The sequence below is a fragment of the Thalassophryne amazonica genome, chromosome 5, assembly GCF_902500255.1.
Source record: "Thalassophryne amazonica chromosome 5, fThaAma1.1, whole genome shotgun sequence".
Lineage (NCBI taxonomy): Eukaryota > Metazoa > Chordata > Actinopteri > Batrachoidiformes > Batrachoididae > Thalassophryne > Thalassophryne amazonica.
This window is the reverse complement of record NC_047107.1, coordinates 8,965,280-8,985,864: the sequence shown is the minus strand read 5'-3', so window position 1 is coordinate 8,985,864 and position 20,585 is coordinate 8,965,280. Positions and strand designations below refer to the sequence as shown.

The window sequence follows — 20,585 nt, the reverse complement described above, 5'->3', positions numbered from 1 at the left end:
CCATTCTGTGTTTCTGGACAGCCGCCTCTGTGCTCCTTCTCACTGGCTTCCTTTTCATCCACAGCCTCGCTGGCTTTATTTCTTCTGCAGCTTTAAACAGTCATCTTCACACTGTGATCCAACTTTTAACTTTGTGTTTGTCCGTCATTGACTGCAAAATCACTCTTTTGCAAGCTGGTGCTCTGCCTAAATGCTCGTTTTGAGTGCAAGTCACTGCATCAGTGCACACACAGCGGAGCTCCTGATTCATTTCAAGCTATTAAATCTATCAAACACTTTTACAGCTGATTATATAGAAGGAATGAACATGCAACTGTTTTACTAAGCTATTACAATAAAAAAAGAAATCCAAATAATTACCTTTAAAGCTGTTTCAAATCAGTTCTCCACCTCAGTGCAGGAGAGGAGAAAGGGGAAAAAAAGGGTCCAGATGAAACAGTTCTCTGTATTTCCAGAAGTGATTAGAGGTATTTTCAACATCCAAACTCTGACAAAGTGATTAGGGGAAACCAGAGCATGGTGAATCACAGGGCACAGTGAATCAGTAGCTATATCTGCAAAACTACATATATATTGCAGCAGTTATGCCATATTTTTATGCATAAAGACATCCCCTTATAAATTAGTGTTTTGTTTTTGGATACATTAAGGGTAAAACTAAGCGGTAAGTGAAGTCAGTTTTTTCCTATCAATGGATGTCAGTGTCTTTGTATTTATTTCTCACAACAGAGGAAAGGTGGCCCAAAAAATTATTAGTTAGAAAACTACCCCGTCCAAGTGATGAGCATGTGTTATGTCTTCTCCACTCACTATTCAATCAATCAATCAATCAGTTTTTTATATAGCGCCAAATCACAACAAACAGTTGCCCCAAGGCGCTTAGCTATTTGATAACATGACGCATGTACGTGTCACCAGGGGCACAGTGAATCAGTCTAGAAAGTGATTTACTAAACCCCAGGATCAAGCAGATGACAAATATTACTTGTTGAAGCTTACACATTTATTTTTCCATGAATTATTTCTATAATTTGTGTATATAAACTGTTTTCATGTTTGAACAGAATTATGAGTTGTATTTCTAATAGTTTCAAAAGACTTATATCACTATATAAGACACTCACACATTACATAGCTGGTTTGCTGGATTATACAACCCCTGGCAAAAATTATGGAATCACCGGCCTCGAGGATGTTTATTCAGTTGTTTAATTTTGTAGAAAAAAAGCAGATCACAGACATGACACAAACTAAAGTAATTTCAAATGGCAACTTTCTGGCTTTAAGAAACACTATAAGAAATCAGGAAAAAAAAATTGTGGCAGTCAGTAACGGTTACTTTTTTAGACCAAGCAGAGAGAAAAAAATATGGAATCCACTCAATTCTGCGGAAAAAATTATGGAATCATGAAAACAAAAGCACGCTCCAACCATCACTACTATTTTGTTGCACCACCTCTGGCTTTTATAACAGCTTGCACTCTCTGAGGCATGGACTTAATGAGTGACAAACAGTACTCTTCATCAATCTGGCTCCAACTTTCTCTGATTGCTGTTGCCAGATCAGCTTTGCAGGTTGGAGCCTTGTCATGGACCATTTTCTTCAACTTCCACCAAAGATTTTTCAATTGGATTAAGATCCGGACTATTGCAGGCCATGACATTGACCCTATGTGTCCTTTTTGCAAGGAATGTTTTCACAGTTTTGCTCTATGGCAAGATGAATTATCATCTTGAAAAATGATTTCATCATCCCCAAACATCCTTTCAATTGATGGGATAAGAAAAGTGTCCAAAATATCAACATAAACTTGTGCATTTATTGATGATGTAATGACAGCCATTTCCCCAGTGCCTTTACCTGACATGCAGCCCCATATCATCAATGACTGTGGAAATTTACATGTTCTCTTCAGGCAGTCATCTTTATAAATCTCACTGGAACGGCACCAAACAAAAGTTCCAGCATCATCACCCTGCCCAATGCAGATTCGAGATTCATCACTGAATATGACTTTCATCCAGTCATCCACGTCCACAATTGCTTTTCCTTAGCCCATTGTAACCTTGTTTTTTCTGTTTAGGTGTTAATGATGGCTTTCGTTTAGTTTTTCTGTATGTAAATCCCATTTCCTTTAGGCGGTTTCTTACAGTTCGGTCACAGACGTTGACTCCAGTTTCCTCCCATTCGTTCCTCATTTGTTTTGTTGTGCATTTTCGATTTTTGAGACATATTGCTTTAAGTTTTCTGTCTTGACGCTTTGATGTCTTGCTTGGTCTACCAGTATGTTTGCCTTTAACAACCTTCCCATGTTGTTTGTATTTGGTCCAGAGTTTAGACACAGCTGACTGTGAACAACCAACATCTTTTGCAACACTGCGTGATGATTTACCCTCTTTTAAGAGTTTGATAATCCTCTCCTTTGTTTCAATTGACATCTCTCGTGTTGGAGCCATGATTCATGTCAGTCCACTTGGTGCAACAGCTCTCCAAGGTGTGATCACTCCTTTTTAGATGCAGACTAACAAGCAGATCTGATTTGATGCAGGTGTTAGTTTGGGGGATGAAAATTTACAGGGTGATTCCATAATTTATTCCTCAGAATTGAGTGAGTCCATATTTTTTTCCCTCTGCTTGGTCTAAAAAAGTAACCGTTAATGACTGCCACAATTATTTTTCCTGATTTCTTTAAAGCCAGAAAGTTGCCATTTTAAATGACTAGTTTTGTGTCATGTCTGTGATTTGCTTTTTATCTACAAAATTAAACAACTGAATGAACATCCTCCGAGGCCAGTGATTCCATAATTATTGCCAGGGTTGTAGTTTGTATATACATCAGCCTGTATTTAATAATTTCAAAGAAATCTTTATAATCATGAGTTTTTTTTCATTATATTATAAGTTGATTCACTGTGCCCCATGAATAAAAAATTTTTAAATCGATTTGTATTAAATCCACAATAGAATGACCTAAACCTATACATAATTTGTTTATGCTGCTACAAAACAACATTCTGATCCACTGTGCCCCGGCTTCCCCTAATCTGCTACAAAACAATTATTTTATAAACAGCATCCAGCGCACAAAGCAGTTGGAATTGTAGTGCACAAGAGGGCTGAGCTGCTCCAAAAATAGCCTGTCCAGGTCCTCGTAGCTGCCAGGCGCTCATATAATGGGCTTTTAGCAGCCTCATCCTCACCACACGTCTCTAAAATCCTCATTAGCTGTCGTAGTAACTAGTACTCAAACTGCCCCATGCTGTTGTTGCTAAATTTTGAACTTCTTGAAATTAGCGCCACACTCAGAGATGAACCTCGTTAACCGAATATATTGCCTCTAAGAGCCTCTCAGTGCCACGACTGCTGAATACCTCCTCTTGTGCGCACACACACACACACACACACACACACACACACACACACACCACACACACACACACACACACACACACACACACACAAAACATGCTGTGTGGCTCATTGTTCACTGTTCATTATTTGGTGGGACCCGGGCTTAACTACTGGTTTGAGCCACTCAGAGCAGCAGGCAGACAGTCCAATGTCCAGAGACAAACTTCAGATCGAGACACGCTGCCTTGGTTAAGACCAGAGAAAGGGACTTCCGGTTGGGCAATGAACAGGGCGGCTGCATAGAGAAACAGCTCCCCGACTAAAAGTTCCAAAACCCCGAAGATCTTACTTCTCCGAATTTTTGAAAAAGGCGAGTGTTAAACTTTACTAAGGGGAACAATATTATGACAAGGGGAAAATCAAAGAACATTGAAGGCAACGCAAGAACCGACGTTGACCAAGCTGAAAGACGACCGGAGCTAACGGCTAACATGCAGCTAGCAGCGGGTGAACCAGCGGATAAAGAGCTTGGGGAAGAAAACATGACCGAGCTACAAACAGTACTATGTGAGATAAAGGACTTTAGGAGAGAACACGCAGACTCATTCAAAGAGCTGAAAGAGGATATTGTAATGACGAACGCGCGTGTTGAAGAAGCCGAGCAGCGCATAATGGAGTCTGAGGAGTGTATTCAAAACATGGAAGACGCCACTCTGAAGCTGGTGGAGATGCAAAAGCAGGTCATGGAGAGGCTGACGGACCAAGAGGGGAGGCTGAGACGTGAGAATATTAGGATCCCATAATGTGAAAGAGGAGGATGAAAACGGAGCTACATCAATGACTGCATTTGTCGAGCGTCTCCTCAAAGAGAATTTGGAGCTGGAACCTTCACTGGAACTACAGATAGAAAGGGCTCACCGTGCTGTGGCTGCCAAGCCACCAGAAAATGCTCCTCCGAGATCAATAGTGGTGAAGCTGCTAAGTTACAGGTGCAAGGAGGCGATTATCAAGGCGGCATGGCAGAAGAAAGGGTTCATGTATGAGGGAAGGAAGATAATCATCGATCACGATTATGCTCCGAGGTTCTGAGGCAGCGCAAAGAATATGCGGAGGCAAAAAGGGTGCTCAAGGAATGAAAAATACGTTTTCAGACGCCATTTCCTGCAAAACTCCGGATATTTTACAATGGAGGAACGAGGATTTATAATACAGCGGAGGAGGCGACCAAGGATATGGCAGCGAGGGGGTATGAGGTGACAGTAGGGACACCAGCGGAAAATGTGTTTGAAAGAGTGAAGCATCAAACCTGGAGGGCGGGACGAACACCGAGCGGAAAACGTCAGCAGGAGGCAAGACCAGAATTCATGAAGAAATTGGACGCTTTCAGGAGATCCCCTCGGAGACAGGATGAGTGACTTGTGTATTTAGGTTAAAAGTATAAAGGTGGGGAGTAATGTTTATGATAAATCTCCTGGAGAGTAAGAAATAGTCGGGACTGTGCTCTCTCGAGCTGCCAGCAGAGGCATGTTTGGGTTCTATGACAAGGGGGCCCTCTGGTGGTGTAAATCCAGAGGCTATCCCTCTGAGCCTTTTCGGGGCTCAAATAGGGTCAATGAAGAGACCCCATTTCTGGAAGTTACTTTAACTTCATTTTTCATTTTAAAGGTGAACTTTGTTCAACTTAAGGTTATTATGTTCTTTGTTCAGTGTTGTTGTTACTGTAGCAGGGGGAATAACTATAAACTTAGAAGTATTAAAGATGGCTTTGCAAAATAATTTTATTAAAATATCTTCATACAATGTAAATGGGCTACTTAACCAAATTAAAAGAGGTAAAATTCTAAGTAAATTGAAAAAAGAGGGAGTGAGAGTGGCATTTTTGCAAGAAACACATATGTCAGAAAAAGAAATCGGTTTGCACAGGTATATGCGTCATCATATAAAATGGGTCACAGGAGAGGTGTTGCTGTTTTGATATCGGACAGAATTCCATTTCAAAAATTGTCTGTAATATGTGATAAAGAGGGAAGATATGTTTTAGTGAAGGGGAGACTAGAGGGGATGTTAATCAGCTTTTTAAACGTATATGCTCCTCCCGGATCTGATTGGATATTTTATAGAAAACTATTTGATTTAATGACATCTGAGGGGGAGGGAATATCAGTTGCAGGGGGAGATTTAAACCAGAGGTTGGAACCAGAGTGGGATACCTCCACGGGAGGCCCTCCAAAAAGTGGGATAGCTAAAAAGATGACAGATTTAATGGGAGAGGTAGGTATCATTGAGGTCTGGAGAGAATTACACCCCACAACCAAAGATTATACATTTTATTCCTCTCTGCACAATAACTACTCTAGAATTGATTATTTTATGATGTATAGCAAGGATAGATATAGAATAGAGAACTGTGAAATCGGAGTGAGGGATTTATCGGATCATTGCCCAGTTTATGTGAATCTGCTTTTGAAGAAGAACTAAAACTAGAAATTCAAAGATACTTGAAGGAAAATGATAATGGAGAGGTGTCCCCGCCTGTCCTCTGGGATGCTTACAAGGCTGTGTTAAGAGGGAAGATAATTGCCAAAACAGCTTTTTTGAAAAGGCAAAAACAAAAGAAACTCGCAATATTGCAATCAGAATTAAAAAAAATGGAACATGATCATAAACAAAATTCTACCAGTGAATTATATCAAGAATGGCAGAAGAAAAAGGCTCAAATAAATGACATTTATTCTGAAGAAATACAAAAAAAAAAAACGTTATTTACGAAACAAAGATATTATGAAATTGGCGGAAAATCAACTAAATTATTGGCTTACAAATTAAAAAAGGAGGCAAAAAGAAGCATCTACAAAATTAGGAATCCTCAAACTAAATAAGTAAAATTTAAAACCAGGGACATTCAAAAGTGTTTTGAAGCATATTATACAAATTTATACTCAAACTCAAAAACTGATAATATAACAGAAATAGACAAGTTTTTAGATAAATTACATCTACCTAAAGTTACAGAGGAACAAAATCGGGGCCTTGTATCAGAAATCACGGAACGAGAGACTGATGCAGCAATTTCAAAATTAAAATTAAACAAATCCCCGGGGGCAGACGGGTACACCTCAGAATGGTACAAGGCTTTTAGAGAATTATTGATTCCAGTTTTACAAAAAAATTTAACTGGGTGCTACAAAGGGAGAAATACCATGCTCATGGCGAGAGGCAATTATATCAGTGATCCTAAAAGAAGGCAAGGATGAGCTGGAATGTTCAAATTATAGACCGATTAGTGTTCTCAATCAAGATTACAGAATATTTACAGCAATTTTGGCCCGTCGCTTGGAGAAGATTCTGCCCGATATCATACAGTTGGACCAAACGGGGTTTATTAAAGAAAGGCAAACTCTAGATAATATTAGACAGACGTTACATGTGATGCAGCATATAAATGATGGGGACTTTGAGGCAATTATCATGGGGATGGATGCAGAGAAGGCATCTGATTCGGTTAGGTGGGAATTTTTATACAGGGTGTTGCAAAAATTCAACTTCCATGAATCATTAATTAGGACAATAAGAGCTTTGTATTCTACACCAACAGCTAAAATCAAAGTGAATGGGGGGGTATCTAATGATATTAAACTACAAAGAGGTTGTAGGCAGGGCTGTTCGGCGAGCCCTTTATTATTTGCAATATTTCTGGAGCCCCTTAGTTTGGCAATAGCACAAAATAAGAATATTCAAGGGATAGACATGGTGGGAGGGACTCAAAAAAATTGCCTTATTCGCAGATGTGTTGATATATTTAGCTCATCCAAGCACTTCCTTACCAGCACTCATGTCCGAATTTAAAGACTTTGGACAATTATCTGGATATAAAATAAACGTACAAAAAACACAAGTCCTTACTTACAATTATAACCCCGTGGAATCTATTAGAAATTTGTATGGAATTAACTGGAATCAGGATTCAATAAAATATTTAGGGGTAGAGCTGACAAAAAAACCTGAGTCAATTAAAAAAAGGCAAATTATGATTTGTTAATGTCAAAAATAAAGGTTGATATAGAAAGGTGGAATTTAATTCCATTCATGACAATAGTATCAAGAGTGGAGGTAATTAAAATCAACATCCTCCCTCGTTTGCTATACCTTTCTCAAAACTTACCAGTAGAGATCTCAAGTGGAGAATTTACTGAATGGGTCAAATGTATTTCAAGGTACATTTGGCAGGGCAGAAAGCCAAGGGTAAAATTCAAAACAATACAGTTACCCAAAGAAAAGGGGGGCTTGGCACTACCATGTCTAAAGAGTTATTTCCAAGCAGCACAAATCAAAATGTTGTTAAATTTGTGTAATCCCTCATATAATGCTAGGTGGAAAGAAATAGAAATCAGCAGGATACCAATAGAAGCAATAATAGGGGATATTAAATTATATAGACTCTTAAGTTTGGAAATAAATCCATGGCTCGAGGTAGCTTTGAAAGTATGGTATGAAGTAGTCACAAGGCATAACATGACTGGTCCCTGTAAGCTGTTAAGATGGATTGCTTTTGACACAGATTTTATACCAAATAAAAGAGACAAGCAGTTTAAACAATGGGAATTGGGCCCACATATGTGGTGGGAACTTTTGAAGAATACAATATGCAAGAGCTTTGAGGAAATTAAGGAGCAATTTGGGTTAGTAAATAGAGATTTTTATAGATTTTTACAAATGAGGTATTATTTACATTATATTAAAAAGGAAAATTGCTCATTAGATATAGAAATTATCTTATTTATTTCAGCATACCAATCGAAACTAAATAGAAAATTGATATCTAAGTTATACATAGGGTTAGAACAATTAAAAAACCAAGATACACAATATATAAAGCTGAAATGGGAAGCAGAAGCCAATATAAATTTAACAGGGGAAGATTGGGATGAGATCAATCAACATGTATGGAAAACAACATCATCATTAATGTGGAGAGAGCATGGATGGAAAAATGTACGATTCTTTAGAACTCCAGCACAGACAAAATATCTTGACACAAATTGTTGGAGAAAATGTGGGGAAGAAGTGGCACAACATGTACATGTCTTTTGGTCTTGTCCTGTAATACAAAGCTATCGGGTCGAGTTAAAAAAATGTATAGATAAAGTATTGAGGGCTGACCTTCCTTTTACTTTTGAGGTATTTTATTTGGGAAAACTTGAGGTAAATAATAAGAATTATCTCAACAATAAGATGTTCAGAATCATGCTTTTAGCAGGGAAAAAGGGGATCACCAAAATGTGGATGAAGGAAGAGGCGTCAAAATTTTAAAATTGGATAGAGGTGATGCATGGTATATATTGTATGGAGAAATTGACATATTATTTGAGATTTGAGGAAGAAAAATTTGAGAAAATATGGAAGGGATGGGTAGTGGTTGTAAAGTCAATAAGATCTGATTTTATATAAATCTATATTCCCCCATGTTATTCAGCTACATGTTGTTTTACTTTTACTTTGTTTTGTCTTTACTTGAAAAAATGGATGTTATGTGTGGATGAAAGGAATACATTGTAAATTGTATGTACAACTGTCCTTAAAAACTAATAAATATATATATATATATATAAAAAAAAGACCAGAGAAAGATGCAGATCCTATTGCGCATGTTTTTCATGGAGGGAGGGAAAATGTTTGTCATTATGTCGGAATCCTATAAATATAGAAAAAAAAACACAGCATGAAAAAAAGATGTTTGCAGATTTATTAAAAATAAAAACTAAGAATTCACATGTACGTAAATATTCACACCTTCTGCTCAGTACTTTGTTGATGCACTTTTGGCAGCAATTACAGCCTCAAGTCTTTTTGAATATGATGCCACAAGCTTGGTGCACCTATCTTTGGACAGTTTAGCCTATTCCTCTTTGCAGCACCTCTCAAGCTCCTTCATGTTGGATGGGGAGCGTTTGTGCGCAGCCATTTTCAGATCTCTCCAGAGATGTTCAGTCAGATTCAGGTCTGGGCTCTGGCTGGGACACTCAAGGACATTCACAGAGTTGTCCTGAAGCCACTCCTTTGATATCTTGTCTGTGTGCTTAGGGTCATTGTCCTGCTGAAATATGAACCGTCACCCCAGCCTGAGGTCAAGAGCGCTCTGGAGCAGGTTTTCATCCAGGATGTCTCTGTACATTGCTGCATTCATCTTTCCCTCAATCCTGACTAGTCACCCAGTTCCTGCTGCTGAAAAACATCCCCACAGTATGATGCTGCCACCACCATGCTTCACTGTAGGGATGATGCCTGGTTTCCTACAAATGTGACACCTCAGACCAGAGAATTCTGTTTCTCATGCAGGACAAGCTCTCTCAGCTTGGTGTGCCAGACTTCACCTGCAGGTGGACCACTAAATTGCACCAGACTAGTGGCGCTGCCCTGGGGTGAGCCAGACTCCTGTTGCGGCTACTGTGTTTTAACTGCTGTGTTTTTTTAAACTCAAACATTTTAACTGTTTGGATCGCTATTTGTCAGTGTGTGTGGGGAAAGCACCATGGCGTTATTTATGCACCAATTCTTAATAATTCTGATTTTTTGGGAATTGCTGAGGATCTGCCAAACTTTTACGAACGCAGAAGCAAGTGAGCGGTCACTCGCCTACACCAGAGACGCTCTTCTTTCCCTGCGATCTGCAGGAATCATGCCTCCGGCTGATCTGCCGGAGACACTGGGGATACAACAGGCCCACAGAGCACGTCATCGGAAAAGAGGCAGACGAGTAGGGATACGCCAGCGTTTTCGCCGAAGAGGCAACAGACCGCCGCTGCCGGGTATGATCCTGTGCAATGCGCGGTCTCTGAGGAATAAGATGGAGGAGCTTCGTACCAATGCCAGAGTAGGCTTTGAGTACAGGGAGTCAGGACTGCTTGTGATCACAGAGACATGGTTACATATGGATATTCCAAGCTCCCTTATTGATGTGGAGGGTTTTTCTGTCATTCGAGCGGACCGGAGCGCATCCTCAGGTAAGAGCTGTGGAGGAGGCATCTGTGTGTTTGTCAATGAAGGCTGGTGCAGGAATTACACCGTCAGGGAGACGGTGTGCAACAGAGATGTGGAACTTCTGTGCCTTTCCATGAGACCCTTTTATCTTCCGAGAGAGTTTGGTAATATTTTAATTTTTGCTGTTTATGTTCCCCCAAGTGGAAACGCGGCTCGAGCTGCAGCTCAAATTGCAGGCTTTGTTCACCTTCAATTTCAACGTAAGCCTGGTGCTCCTGTTTTTATACTTTGTGATTTTAATAGTTGTAAATTAGAACTGTCCCTCCCTGGATTTGATCAATATGTTGATTGTGCCACTTGGGATGACAAGATTTTAGATAAATGTTACGGCAATATTAAGAATGCCTACAGGGCCAGAGCAAAGCCTCCTCTGTCTAATTCAGATCATAACATAATAAATCTGATCCCAACTTACAAGACTGTGTTGAAGAGCAGCAAGCCACAAATCAGGACAGTGTCTGTTTGGTCAAGTGATAACATAGAGGCTTTAAAGGGATCTTTCCTCTGCACAGATTGGGACATTTTTCATACTCTGGACGTTGATGAGGCCACGGATACTATAACAGACTACATACAGTTTTGTACTGATTGTGTGGTTACCAGAAAGGATATTATTATGTATCCAAACAACAAGCCTTACATAACCAAAGAAGTTAAGGGCTGTATTAACCGTAAAAAAAAATGGCTTTTAAGAATCAAGACCGGATGGGGTTAAAAACTGTGCAAAAAGAACTGAACCAGATGCTAAGGCATGCAAGGAAGAGGCACAAGGACAATATTGAGCAGAATTTTGCCTCAATGGACTGTAAAAAACTTTGGGATTCGATGAAAGTGGCAGCTAATACGGTAATAAAAAGGAAAAGCTTTGTTACAGATGATGATCAGGAAAAAGCGAATGAGCTCAATGACTTTTATTTGAGATTTGAGACTCAGGATTTTTCTTTGGATCGTACTAACATTTTAAATTCCATTTCACCTACTGATTCGCGCCCCAGGTTAGTAGTTGATCCAGGCAAAATTAAGTTACTTTTTAGTAGGGTTCAGAAAAATAAGTCTGCTGGCCCAGATGGCATCTCAGCTTTTCTTTTAAAGACTTTTGCAGAGGAGCTCAAACCAGCCTGGTGCCCGGTCTTCCAGCAGTCTGTAGATCAGCACACAGTTCCTTTACTCTGGAAAAAGTCAATTATTGTTCCAGTCCCCAAAAAACCCTGCCCAATGATTAACAATGATTTTAGACTGGTAGCTTTAACTTCTGTTGTTATGAAATGTTTAGAAAAATATATTGTGTCTATTTTAAAGTCAGAGATAAATTCAGATCTAGATCCCTTGCAGTTTGCGTATAGGAGAGGGCGGGGTACAGATGATGCCATTAATGGCATCACCCACCTGTCACTAAAACACCTTGAAGACCCAAAGGCTTACACACATCTTTTATTTATTGATTTTAGTTCTGCTTTTAACACGTTACAGCCTCATCTACTGGTTCAAAAATTAATTCACCTGTCAGTAAACCCTGTAATTATAAAATGGTTTTATTCTTTTTTAACAGATAGCATTCAAAATGTCAGAGTTAATAACACTATCTCAATTTCTAAAAACATCAGTACTGGTGTACCTCAGGGTTGTGTCAGTTCGCCTGTCCTTTTTACTCTCTATACTAATGATTGCATTAGCCACTTTCATGGAAATCATGTTTTTAAGTTTTCTGATGATACTGCCATCCTCAGTCTGCTTCATAAAGACTCAGATCCATCACTGTACTTTAAGGAGGTGGTCTTTTGTCCACTGGTGTGATGCTAATTTTCTTACCATAAATGTAAAGAAAACTAAGGAGATGATAACTGACCCTCGTTCTATTGGTGATCATACCCCTCTGGTAATCCATGATGAAGAAATCAATCAGGTCAGCTTTTACTTAGATAACCAGTTCAGCTGGGAAACATGTCAATAACTTATGCTCTCATTTACAGCAGAGGTTATATTTTTTGCGCAGACTCAGGGTGTTTTGGGTTGATCAGAACATCTTGTTTTTGTTTTATCAGGCTGTTTTGGAAAGCATTATCCGGTATGGGATGTCATCTTGGTACGGTAATCTCTCTGTCCAGTTAAAATCTAGGCTTGCTCGTCTGGTGAAGACTGCTATGAAAGTTGTAGGGAGGACGGGAAACTCTTCCCTGCAGTCCATGTATGAACGGTCTGTTCTCAAACAAGCACATCGAGCTTTGTCAGATCCTTCCCACATTCTCTATCCTGAGTATGAACTCCTACCGTCTGGTAGGCGATACAGAGTCCCTCAGTGCAAATTGAATCTCTTTAAAAACTCATTTGTGCCCATGTCAATTAGAGTCTTAAATATGGTTCCTGGGATAGGTAGTAGGATTGTGCGTTAATGACATGGTGGCATTGTTATTTTAGTGTATTTATTCACTGTCAATATTTTCCTTAACCATATGTGGGAGATGGCTGTGCAATAGGGGTATGTGTTTTTAGGGATATGTGCAATATGCATGAATAATTTATGTGAGACAGCTGTGTAATAGGGGTATGTGCAATTTGGATATGTGTATTGGGGATGTGCAATATGTATGACTGGTGTGTGTATTAAGTTATGCAATATGCATGAGTCATGTAACTATGCCATGGCAGTTTTACTTTTTACTTGTGCAGCTCTTGGAGTCCAAGACAAATTTCCCGGAAGGGACAATAAAGTGTATCGTATCGTATCGCATCGTATCGTAACTTAATGTCTAACATGAGGCAGCATCTGAAGCTGGGAGGGCATGTCTCCAAAGCATGGTCCATCAGTACCAGAGCCCCCCAAGGCTGCGTTCTTTCTCCTCTACTCTTCTCCCTGTACACCAACAGCTGCACCTCCAGTCTGTGAAGCTCCTGAAGTTCACAGACGATACAACCCTCATTGGATTCATCTCTGATGGGGACGAGTCTGCCTACAAACAGGAGATCGATCACCTGGTGTCCTGGTCTAAACAGAACAATCTGGAGCTCAATGCCCTCAAAACAGTGGAGATGGTTGTTGACTTAAGAACCCAGTCCCGGCCAACCCCATCACCCTGTGTGACTCTGCAGTCGCTATTGTGGAGTCCTTCCATTACCTAGGGATCACATCACCCAGGACCTCAAGTGGGAGCTGAACGTCAGATCTGTCATCAAGAGAACTTTCTTGATAGAGAACTTGCGAACAGCCACAAATGAAAGAAAGTGCTGTACAGTGGGTCACAAAAAAACAACAACAAAGCAACCCAACAATAAAAACAGCAATGAACAAACAAGAACAACTAAAACAGAGCAAAATTTCATATTGTGTTAAAAGCCAATAATTGAAAGTGGGTTTTGAGATCGGTTTTAAAATCAAACAGTGGAGAGGCCTGCCTAATGTACAGAGGTAGATCATTCCAAATTTTTGGAGCTACAACAGTGAATCCACTCAGAAGCAGCTGATCAGTTGACTGGAGGCACCATACAGGACCATGGGGTGAAGAAGCTCAGAGAGACAGGGCAGGGCAAGGCCATTTAAAGATTTAATAACAAATAAAAGAATCTTAAAATGAACCCTGAAGTGCACAGGCAGCCAGTGGAGGGAGGCCAGGATCGGTGTAATGTGCTGCCTCTTTCATACTCCAATTAACAGACAAGCAGCAGCGTTCTGAACTACAACCCCAATTCCAATGAAGTTGGGACGTTGTGTAAAATGTACATAAAACATAATACAATGATTTTCAAATCCTCTTCAACCTATACTCAATTGAATACAACACAAAGACAAGATATTTAATGTTCAAACTGATAAACTTTATTGTTTTTGGGCAAATATTTGCTCATTTTGAAATGGATGCCTGCAACACATTTCAAAAAAGCTGTGACTGTCAGAGTTTGAGTTTTGTATTATCAGGGTTTTGGTTTTTGTCAGTACAAACTGGCCAACGATGGACACAGCCGGCTCCGACCCATTTCAGTCAGCGGTACGCCATCACAGTAAGCAGCTCGCACAGAAGCAAAACCGGCTCACTGCCCTGACTTCCAGGTGTAGCGACCTCGCTAAACGTCAAGACTCATTTATGGAGTCGGTGAATGCTCAGATGAGTCAGTTATTAGCTAGACTCGATCATCGGGCTTCACTTGTGACAACCATTGGGGGCTGTCAACATCCACACCTGCACCTGAGTACTGCAATCTGCCGTCTCCACCAGAACGCTTCTCAGGTGAATCAGGTGACGTAAGACCATTCATAACGCAGTGTGAGTTGAACTTTGAGCTCATGGCCTGTAAGTTCCCGTCTGATAGGACGAAGATAGCTTACATCATCACTCACCTGACTGGTCGTGCGTTGGCGTGGGCAACAGCTGAGTGGGGTCGTAAATATGCCACCTGCTCCTCTCTTCCGGCTTTCACCACTGCTCTGCAGATGGTTTTTCAGCTCCAGGGCCTCCAGGGCGGTGAAGCAGCTCGATACCTCCTGAGGCTGAAGCAGGCTGCTTGCTACCATGATTTAGCGTTAGTATTTAGTAAAAGCAAAGGCCAAATCGCTACCTCCCCATCGTGAGTATGATTACGCCATCGAGCTCCTCCCTGGGGCAAGCCCACCCAGGGGAGAACTATTTTCTCTGTCGACATCTGAACCCCATGCGATGAACGAATACATACAGGAGTCCTTAGCTGCCGGGCTGATTCGTCACTCCTCGTCACCCGCTGGGGCGGGGTTTTTTTGGTGAGAAGAAAGAATAATCTCCCCTCATCCATGCATTGATAACCGGGGCCTGAATGAAGTTACCGTAAAAAATCGTTATCCACTGCCGCTCATATCTTCGGCTTTTGAGCTATTGGAAGGTGCCAAGGTGTTTACTAAATTAGATCTCCGCAATGCTTACCATCTCGTTCGGATCAGATGAGACGAGTGAAAAACGGCATTCAATACACCCTCTGGACATTATGAATATTTAGTGATGCCGTTTGGTCTCACCAATGCCCCAGCTGTGTTTCAAAGTTTGGTTAACAATGTACTGCGCAACTATCTGAATAAGTTTGTTTTTGTCTATTTCGACGATATCTTGATTTTCTCACCTGATCTGGAGTCTCACATCAAACATGTCCGCACCATACTTCAGACCCTGCTAAGCCACAGCCTGTTTGTTAAAGCTGAAAAATGTGACTTTCATCAACCTTCCGTTTGTTTCTTGGGGTTTGTGATTGCAAAAGGGGAAATTAAAATGGATCCCGCCAAGGTGACTGCAGTACGTGATTGACCTGTCCCATCTTCCCGTAAGGAGGTCCAAAAATTCCTGGGCTTTGCCAATTTTTACCGCAAATTCATTCGTAATTTTAATTCTGTTGCAGCTCCACTTCATGATGACACATCATCCCTCTGGTCGTTTTCCTGGACGCCAGAGTGCGATAAAGTGTTCAGGGTCTTAAAGAATCGCTTTATTGTGGCCCACGTGCTGCTCCTCCCTGACCCCGCCTGAGAGACCGTCGTTGAGGTAGACGCTTCTGACATTGGTGTGGGTGCAGCAGTGTCACAACGAAGTGGCGAAGACAATAGGCTGCATCCGTGCACCTATTTGTCCAAGAAATTAACACCCGCTGAGCGAAATTACAGCATTGGGGACCGTGAGCTGTTGGCGGTAAAAGTGGCCTTGGAGGAGTGGTGCCACTGGCTGGAGGGGGCATAAACACCTTTTCACAAAAACTCAAGCTAGGTGGGCAATTTTCTTCAGCAGATTCAGTTTCATGTTGTCATACCGGCCAGGGACTAAGAACGGAAAACCAGGTGCCTTGTCTTGTCAGGGTGAACCCATCAACGACTCAGCCGATCCTAAACCAATCCTGTCTGCATCCTGTTTTGTCTCTGCTCTCACATGGGAAATCAAATTGATGGTCAGGTCGGCTGCTTATGGGGTTCCGGTGCCTTCCAGCTGTCCCGCTAATAGGCTTTTTGTTCCTGCCGCACTCAGGGGGGAGGTAATCAAGTGGGGACATGACAGCTGCTTTGCTTGTCATCCAGGTATTAAAAAGACTCAGGCGGTACTTCAACACAGATTTTGGTGGCCGTGACTGACTAAAGATGTAACTGAATATATTAATGCTTGTCAAACCTGTGAAATGTATAAGACGCCCAACTGCCCACCTGCAGGACTACTGATGGCTTTGCCTGTTCCTACACATCCATGGTCACACATCTGTATGGATTTTGTAACTGGTCTTCCACCCTCTAGAGGAAATACTGTAATTCTGTCTGTGGTAGATAGATTATCCAAGATGGCTCATTTCATTCACCTGACTAAGTTATCTTCAGCCAAAGAAACAGCCGAGGTGATGCTTACTAACAACTTTAGGATCCATGGTTTTCCCCAGGATATAGTGTCTGATTGGGGTCCTCAGTTTGTATCGTATTTCTGGAGGGAATTCTGCCGTCTCCTTGGGGTTTCAGCTAGTCTCACATCGGGTTACCATCCACAAGCAAATGGACAGACGAGTGGGTCAACCAAGATTTGGAAAAGGGTCTCAGAATTTTAGCCTCCCAGCGGCCTGCCGCCTGGTCCGTCCAACTGCCTTGCTCATAATCACTTGCCCTCAGTATCTACCAGTTACTCACCTTTTCATGTCTTTTTTTGTCATCAACCCTCTCTGTTTCTTCACCTAGATCTCGGCTCCTCGGTTCCTTCTGCTCTCCACCTCATCCTCCGCTGCCGACAAACCTGGGAGCGGGCCAAGAAGGTTTTGGTCCACACCTCCCAGGCCTATAAGGTTGTTGCTGACCGCAGGAGGTCCCCTGCCCCTGCCTATGTGCCCGGCCAAAAAGTGTGGCTGTCCACACATCATCAGAAATTGAGAGGACTGTCTCGTAAACTGGCTCCGAGGTTCATCAGTACATTCCCTGTAACCAAAATTATTAACCTTTTTCCATTCGTCTTTGTCTCCTCAGGTCACTTCGCATTCATTCGTCCTTTCACACCAGTCAGATCAAACCTGCTCAGTCCAGTCCTTTATGTCCTCCTGCCGTTCCCCCTCCACCTGCCCGGTGGGTTGTTACTGTCAGAGTTTGAGTTTTGTTAGTTTTGTATTATCAGGGTTTTGGTTTGTTTATTCTCTTGTTGGGATTTTTCTGCTTGGGTCTGTCTATCTCTTTTTCTCTTGTCTCTCCCGTCTTTCTCTTGGTTCTTGGTGATGGGTGTTTCTCTCTTTCTCTCTCTGGCCAAGCCCTGCTTCTGGTGCTTTCCGTGTGCACCTGTTCCTGATTCACTGATTACCACCTGGGGTTTTATAAGCTCACTGGGTGGTTTTGACCTTTGCCAGTTTGTCATGCCTTGTGCCCTCATTCCAGCTCTGTACCTGTGTTCTTGTTCCTGCCTGCCTCATAGTGTGTACCTGACCTCCTGCCTGTTGCTTTGACCACGCCATTTAGCCTGATGATTTCTGTACTGCTGCTTTTGTTGGACTGCCTACTCGTGTACCGACCACTGCTATCCTCTTCAGTAAAGTTTACTAAAAACCAGAGCTGTCTGCTGGAGCCATGCATTTGTGTCCTACCCTTCCTAAGCATCCCGTCTGTCAGGGACAGTGGTATGTTTACCACTGTGTTATGGCCCAGTCACACGGCACATGATGATTCCTGAACGAAGGGAAAAAGTAAAAAAGTCACAGTTAGTTGAGAAAAGGTGGACGAAAGAGCTTTATCACCGAATAGCCTATGAAGCAAGAGCGCAAAAGGGAGGAAAGAGGAACTTAACAAAACTGAAGCTAACAATCTCAACGCTTTAAATGAAATGTGCCTGGAGCCACAGCTGGAGCAGTGTGTGTCTGCATCTCTAAGTTCCAGGACTCGGCGCTGTGACAGAGCTCATAGTGCCTGAGTCCTGGAGATACTGCAAACAGAAGCTGTGGAGATCTGTGCGCACGTCGGTGCCTGCTCTGGTTCCTCATCCAGAACAAAAGATGGATCATCAACTTCATCATCAGAACCTTCACTGTCTGTCGACACGCTACGCTCCACCTTGCTCCAATTGAAAAAAAAAAAAACCCTCTGGTGTGCCGTGGTCACTGCTGTATCACTGTTTTATGTTACTAAGCTATCTATCTATCTATATATTTATAACTGAAAACTGTCAAAAGGGGAAATAAATATAAGTGTAAAGATGATTGAATATATATCACAGCAGTAAATTGATCAGTCCGCGTGAATGCGCAATGACTCGTGCGGTTATTTCCACCCGCTGCAGCTGATTCACAACGTGAATTCTACCTTCCAGAACAGCTCTTTATATAATCATTTGAATTATCTACCTGTTGCCACATGTACAGAAGGGCTGGATTGTCATTCCTACACTCATATTATATTTAATAAAAAATAATAAGCGAACGCAGTGGCTGCAGCTGTTGCTGCTGCTGCATTCAAGTACCATCGGAAATTACACAACTTTTTTGTTGTTTCTAATTCAGCAGTTGCTTGTGGCAAGATACTTAATTGTATCCACACAAAAGATTAATTCTGGCCTATATAAGGTGCCTGAGCCAACTGAAGCTGACCCCCACCTAGACAAAAAAGTCCAAGCAAACAGGCTGAGTTTGAGCTGTAATTTCTGATGGTACATGAATGCAGCGTCCGCAGCAGCGCTCACAAACCAGCTTCTGCACTGTGTGAAAACATTCAGCAGGTTGAATGAAGTCAAACTAAACAATAACATTACAAAAACTAAACAAATGTTAAAAAAGTCAAGAACAACAGCAAAACGATGAATTGAGTTTTCCGTTGCCCTTCGTTCAAAATTTTCAACAGTTTAAAAATCCTGTCGAAGCGCCAGCTGCAGGAACGAAGCTGAGCGAAGGTTAAACGATGCCAATGAAAGTCAACGAAAGTCCAGATTTCTAGGGCTTCGTTGCCCTTCATTAAGTGCCATGTGACTGGGCCATTACATCACCTTTCCTTCTAACAACACTCAAGAAGCGTTTGGGAACTGAGGACACTAATTGTTGAAGCTTTGTCGGTGGAATTCTTTCCCGTTCTTGCTTGATGTATGACTTCAGTTGTTCAACAGTCTGGGGTGTTGCAGGCATCCATTTCAAAATGAACAGATATTTGCACAAAAACAAAAAAATTTTATCAGTTTGACCATTAAATATCTTGTCGTTGCGGTGTATTCAATTGAATATAGATTGAAGAGGATTTGCAAATCATTGTCTTCTGTTTTTATTTACATTTCACACAACGTCCCAACTTTTTTTTTTCCAATTTATACTTTATTTTAGTTTTCAAAAGGATACAGTTTTACACAAACATTTGCACAGATTGAACTTGGTAGCATCCCAAAAAATAATTAACATTTGTGAAAACTTACTTTTTTTTCCCGTTTAAATTAAGTGAGAACTGTAGCATTGAACCCGGGTGTAAAGAAATAATCTTATTCATAAGTCCACTTTGTGAAAGTCCATTGAAATATGTTGAAAACATAGAAAGCAGATTCACCTACAGCATTTACACATTTTTGTACCCCCCTCCCCCATTCTTACTTAATATGTATGTGGTAAAATCCTATATAAAGTCAGATCTATATTGTCTAATGTACTGTAGCCATCCTTTCCATACATTATTGAATTTGTCAACTTCCAATCTAACAGATGCCATTACTTTTTCCATAGTGTATATATTTAACATGACATCAACCCATTCCTCCACCTTTGGGATCCGATCTGTTCGCCATCTTTTGGTGATTGCTTTTTTACTAGCTAAAAGCATGATTCTCATAATTTTATAGTCATCTTTTCTTCTTAAATGTAACATTTCTATATTAGTCAAATATAACATTTCAAAACTTAACGGGATTCTGACCCGTACTCAGTGGTTGGCACAGTTCTGATAATCCAATAACAGATAATTATCGAAGGTAATGTTTTCATTATTGGATTATCTTTTAAGATAACTTTAAAGACCATCATCGGACTAATTATCATTCGATGAATTTTTGTCCAATAACTTTTAAACCGATAAACAAAATAAACAAAGATGAACAGGGACAAGCATTTTTAAAATTAGTTCAGCACCCACCTGTTAAAAGTTTTGTACCAGACGCACAGTTATAACCTTTGCAAACAGAAGAGAACTGCTTGTATAAAAAGCATCTCAATCCTCTGCAGACAAAGGAAAAGCAGTCCCTAAAAGAAAAAAAAAAAAACATTTCATTTA

At 41.0% G+C, this 20,585-nt stretch overlaps 1 protein-coding gene across 1 annotated transcript in view; it reads right to left on the bottom strand.

Annotated features, from left to right (window-relative positions):
- The window catches only part of LOC117509719 (rac GTPase-activating protein 1-like), a 164,536-nt gene that overhangs the window by 13,141 nt on the left and 130,810 nt on the right, over positions 1–20,585 (bottom strand). The gene's annotated exons all lie outside the window — the stretch shown is intronic.